Source organism: Bemisia tabaci, chromosome 1, assembly GCF_918797505.1.
Source record: "Bemisia tabaci chromosome 1, PGI_BMITA_v3".
Lineage (NCBI taxonomy): Eukaryota > Metazoa > Arthropoda > Insecta > Hemiptera > Aleyrodidae > Bemisia > Bemisia tabaci.
This window is the reverse complement of record NC_092793.1, coordinates 41,955,757-41,961,742: the sequence shown is the minus strand read 5'-3', so window position 1 is coordinate 41,961,742 and position 5,986 is coordinate 41,955,757.

Genomic DNA, 5,986 nt, shown 5'->3' with positions numbered 1-5,986 from the left:
GCAGTGTTTTTCGGTTTGTGTTCATACCATTTATCTGCGTCGACTTCGATTCCATATTCTTTGCAGAGGCTGTAGTGAAGTTGGGTGCATACTCTGTCGTGTCTCTCGATATAGTCCTTTTGGGCTAGAATTGGGCAACCTGATGTTATGTGCTCAATGGTTTCTTCGAACTGGTGGCAGATTCTGCATTTGCTATTCACATGTTTCTTGTGGATTTTCCTCTCTCGGTACCTTGTGTTTAAGGCTTGATCCTGTGCCGCTACAATTAGGCTCTCTGTTTCTGCTTTTAGTACACCTTTACTGAGCCAGATGGTAGAGAGATTACTCTCGATAGAGTCATTTTCTAGCATCAGTGGATACTGCCCGTGCATGATCTTTCCTTTCCATTTGGTTCTGATGCTTTCTGAGATTTTCTTTTTGATTTTTTGCTTCCTGCTGTTTATGGGGGCCACTTCAAAGTTTTCTCCGAGCTCGGCTTCAAACTTGTTTGCTTCTTTCGCAATGTGGTCTTTGTCTAGAGCAAGGTTGACGGCATATACGGCTTTGAGAAAAGGGTCTTCGTTTTTTTTTTCCTGGAGGTAGTACTTCGCATTGATGATGGAAGATTTGTATGTTGATTCAATTTGCCTAAGTCCTCGTCCTCCTAGTTTTCTGCTCACGTATAGCCTGTCAACGTCTGCGGATGGGTGGTGCATTTTATGCATTGTCAGACATTTTCTTGTTTTTATGTCTAGCGCTTTTATTTCTTTTATTTTCCAATTCAGAATTGCAAATCCGTACTGTAGAACGGGTACGGCTAGCGCTCCGATTGCAGTTATCTTGTTTTTTGCCGTTAGCTCTGTCTTTAGTACTGCTCTTACTCGTCGTATGTATTCTCTCTTTACCTTTTCTTTTAGTGTATTTTCCGAAGGAAATACACTATTGCATTCTCCCATGATGTCGGACCCAGACCCGAGACCTTGTGAAGAGCATCGATCACGGGTCGTAGATCACGAAAATATATGCCATTCAAATTCATGTGTATATATATATGTATGTATATATGTATGTATGTATGTATGTATGTATGTATGTATTTCCGCCTTTTGAAGATTTTTCGATTTTTGAGTGGTTATATCTTTCTTACGTTGAAAGATATTTTGACCAATTTTTTTGCATTTTGTAGAGACTCATTAGGACTACTATTCTGCGAAAAAAAATTGAAATTTGAGGCAATAGATTTTGAGGGGTGGGGCTCGAAAGTGGGGGGAGGTGAAATCTTGTCCACTCGATAACTCGAGCGAAAATGAATATTTTGAGCTGAAATTTTTATAGGTGGTAGTTCTCCCCTAGGACTGGTTTGGTATTGAATTTGAGCTAAATCGGCCGAGCCGTTTAAGAATGGCGAGCTTTGAAAGTTTTAGGCGAGGGGTGCGCGGCATGAGGGGAGCCGACCGGAGCAGGGCCGCACAGTGGGTCGGGGGAGAAAGTTTTTGGACAAGCTGATCGTCGCACAGTGGGTCAGGGGAGAGAAGTTTTTGGACAAACTTTTCGTCGCACAGTGGGTCAGGGGAAGGAAGATTCTGGACAAATTGTTCGTCGCACAGTGGGTCAGGTTAAATGATCTGTTCTTGAACAAAATCTCACCATTTAACCGTCACAACCTTTCGCAGCGCGTTCGCTGGCAACGTACTGTGCTGCTCTTATGCCTCAAGAAATTAATTCATTCCCTTACAGATTGATCCCTCCCCCCCCTTCGGAAAATACACTCTTCCCGCGGTGGACGCGCGGGTCGCTTAAGAAGACAGAACAACTGGAATGGACACTCAAACTAAAAAGCGCGCGCGAAGCGCGCGTCCTGGGGGGGCTTGGGGGGGCGAAGCCCCCCCAAAAAACCGGCGCGAAGCGAAGCGGAGCGCCGGTTTTTTTATTGTCTTATGTTGGATACCTATACTTTCTTCCATTCCGAGGTATTTGTATGTTTCACCTGGGTCTAACTGTCGGATGCTGGTGTCGACGTCTATATCCATGTTTTCTCCGTGGATGTATTTACCTTTCTTGAAGGTTACCTTGGCACACTTATCTAGGCCAAATTTCATACCTATGTCGTCACTGAATTCTTTCACCGTCTCGAGTTGATTTTGCAGTTTCTCGTCGCTGCTGCTGAACAGTTTCAGATCATCCATATACAGGAGGTGCGTCAGTTGTTTATGGCCTGCCTTGATGTTATATCCATTGTTCATGTTGTTTAGTCGTGTAGAGAGGGGTATTAATCCAACGCAGAACAGAAGGGGGGAGAACGCGTCCCCTTGGTAGATTCCTCGTCTTATTTTAATTTCAGAGGTGATAATTGTATCTGTTTTTCCTCTTAGTTGGATGCATGTTGACCAGTGCTCCATCATGTTCTTACAGGCGTTTACTATATTCGGGTGCACTCCCATGAGTTCCAGTGCACGGATGATCCAGCTGTGAGGCATGCTGTCGAAGGCTTTTTGGTAGTCCAGCCATGCGATCGATAGGTTCTTCTTGTTCTTCCTGCAGTCCTCAATGATGGTTTTGGATATTAAGAGTTGGTCAAGGCACCCTTTAGCTCCTTTGCGGCACCCTTTCTGCTCTATAGGGAGTAGTTTGGCACTTTCTAGGTATTTGTACGTTTTTCCGGCCATAAGTGCCGTGAAGATCTTATACGCTATGTTGAGGCAGGTTATGGGCCTATAGTTTTTGGGATTTGCCGTTTCTCTATTCTTTGCTATCAGATATGTAGTCCCTTTGGCCAGCCATGGTGGGAATTCTTTCCCGTTCAGTAATTTATTGTACTCGGCTGTTAGGTACTTATGGATGCTAGGGATTTTTTTGAACCAGAAGCTTTGTATCTTATCTGGGCCGGGTGCTTTCCAGTTTGCAAGGTTTTTTATGGTAGTTATCAGTTCATCATCACCGAGATCTGTCCATTCCATTTTGTTGTTCGTGACCTCCGAGTCTTTGATCCACCCAGCCTCCGAGTTGTGCTGAGTAGGGACTTCGTAGATTCCTTTCCAGAACTCTTCCACCTTTTCTTTCTCTGGGGTTTCACCGATGTCGGAGGAGTCACCTTTGATGTTCCTGTAGAAGCTTTTGCAGTTGGTTTCGAAGCTTCTGTTGTGAGAGAATTGATTTGATCTTTTCTGGTATCTTCTTATTCTTTGGCTAAAGACAGCAATACGTTGCCTCAGTTGCTCCATTACATTGTCTATACTGCTTTCTTCTCCTTCCGCGGTGTATTTATCCAGGATTGACTGGACTTTGTGGGTTGTCTGTTGTCCTTTTTCCTTGCTCGTTATTTTGAAGTTAGCTAGTACTGAAAGGTTCCTCCTCAGATCTTGGATTCTGAACTCAATTCTTTTTTGCCATAGGGGCTTACTTTCTTTCTTGTTCATTTTAGTTCCTTTTGGGCCGTTCGACTCGTCACTGATTGTGAGGGCTGCAGCGTAGAGCAAGCAGTTGATTTTCCACAGGTCGAGATTTTCTTCGCTCTCAAGCATATTTTGTACTTCATTGTTAGTTCGCATGATGATTTCTTGGTCTTTTTTCGCCCCCTTTATTTTCCTTATCGGCTCTCTTTCTTCCAGATTCATCTCGAGAACTTCTTGATACACGCTTCTTAGCTTTGATGTAGAGGTCGTTGTTTCTAGTGTGCTCGCCGTGTTCTGCTCTTGGGGAGTTGTTTCGTGTTCTGGTTCTGGAGATGGTATTCTTAGCTGCTTACTTCTTCTGGGAGTTTCGTTGGTTTGAGGTATGTTTGGCGTTGACTCTGATTCCCTGGTGTCAGTTGGATCATTCCGTCTCGACGGGCGGTTCTCGTCGTTTGTGGCATCACCTGGTGAGCTTTCAGTTGTGTGTTGGTCAGTGGATGCTTCTATGGTGGAGTGAACATCGTCTTTAATTTCTTGAAGCTGTTGTTCGGTTAGTTTTTTCTTGTTCTCGATGTATCTTCGTTGCGTGGCTAGCTTATTAGCGTTGAGATGCAGGCGGGCATTAGGGTTTCGTTGCCTCCATAGCTCGTAGGTGGCCTTTATGTTGTGGATGCCCGTGTTTTCCTTAACAAACCAATGGCACCATATGACTTCTTTGTATTCCTCTTCGGTCCATTGTACTCTCTGGGTGTGGTTGGCTGCATTATTCATTGTGGTAGGGGAGTTTTGGTTGTTATTGGTATTTTGGGTTTTTCTGGTGACACCCCGTTCACATTGTGTTGCTAGGTTTGCGGCTACATCAGCTTTGATTTCTTCAATTTGTGCCTCACTTAGTTTTTGGTTTTTCGCAATGAATCGTCTTTGTGTGGCGAGCTTGTTTGCATCGATATGCGGGCGGGTGTTCGGATTCCTTTTTCTCCAGAGGTCATAGTTGGCGTTTATATTGCAGCTTTGAGTGCTCTCTTTGATGTACCAGTAGCACCATATTATTTCTTTATACTCTTCTGTGGTCCACTTCACTCGCTCTGTTGCTTGCCTACGCTGTGCGTTTGTGTTCTTACCGGCCGGGCTAGTTGGTGGTGGGCTTTGGGCCTGTGGTGTTTGATTCAGCTGATTCTGCTGTTTCTGCGTTCTTTTCCGTGTTGTCCCAGAGACCTGAGTCAATTCTTCTGCATTATCATCGGTTCGGTCGGTTTTTCCTTTGTAGTTTTGGGTTTTTCTTGCTTTAGAGTTGCGCGTTTCCATATTTGTTCCCACGAGTAAGATGAGGATTTAAGAGGGTCCACCCGTAACCTCTTTCCGGGTAAGGCTATATTAACTCTGGGAGGGCGCCTGGTATCCCAGGGCTCCGTAGGTCGACACCAACATAAGCGCCCTGGTGCCAAGGGACCCGATGGGCACGGTTCGCATAACACCCCGGGTTGGGCTTTTCATTAAGTACTCCTTGGCACATAGAGTGTGCGTCCAGAGTAACTCGGGAAAGGAGGTGCGTCAATACCCCAGACCATAGGCAGTCCTCCCTGCAGATTTATTATTATTATTATTATTATTATTATTATTTTTAATATTATTATTATTTTTATTATTATTATTATTATTATTATCCTTGCGATACTGAGAAGAGAATGCATACTATTTATACGAAATCTTTCCTATAGAGATCCGCTTTCCTCTCTCTGGTGTATAATACTATGCGAATCGCACTCAAAAGTCTGCATATCTTCCAGTCCTCTTCGTCTACTTTCTTGTACCCCTGCTTTAGGAAGTACATTATTTCATGCTCGTCTGCGACACGTTCTAGGAGATGGCAAAATCTTTCCGTTATCTCAACTAACCCATAACACCCGACGGGATCGGAAGTGTCTATTGAGCTGAGTTTAAGATGGTGGAACAACTTGTCAGGAAAAAGGAGTCTGGCAAACTTGTTCAAAAGCTCTGCTCGTGTTCCTGGAATCTTGAAAGAGAGAGTCTCATATACCGTGTCCAAGGTGTTCATCGCTCTAATCGATTGTGATTTGAGGGTTGGAGCGTCCATACTTGACGAGTTCTTGTTTTGAAATGATCGATCACACTTCCTCGACACTATTTATACATTCCCCCGACTCGCAATGATAATTTCCCCACTTGCATGAAAGCATAGTTTTATATTACACTACTACAAATTATGACTACACAGTTTGCCCGAGTGAAACCGAGTTTGGTGATTAACAAATACTACTATATTTACTTTGAGGTAAATTATGACTCTACAGTTTCTTTCCGCTCGGTGAGGAAACTATATATATTTACCTCCGAGTAGAAAACTCGTCAGTCTCACTTTTGATGATATTGGAAACCCTCGAGCTTATAATAGTATTCACATGTTCACATGTTCACTTTGAAATCGTTTCAGAGAACATAATTTTACAAACGAGAAAATAGTGTTGATTTTCTGTTCTGACGAAATCAGAAAATCTCGAGCTTATAATAGTATAAAACTTCGAGCTTATAATAGTATTCACTTGTTCGCTCTGAAATCTTTTCAGTGAACAGAATCTTACAACTTAAAGAAAGTG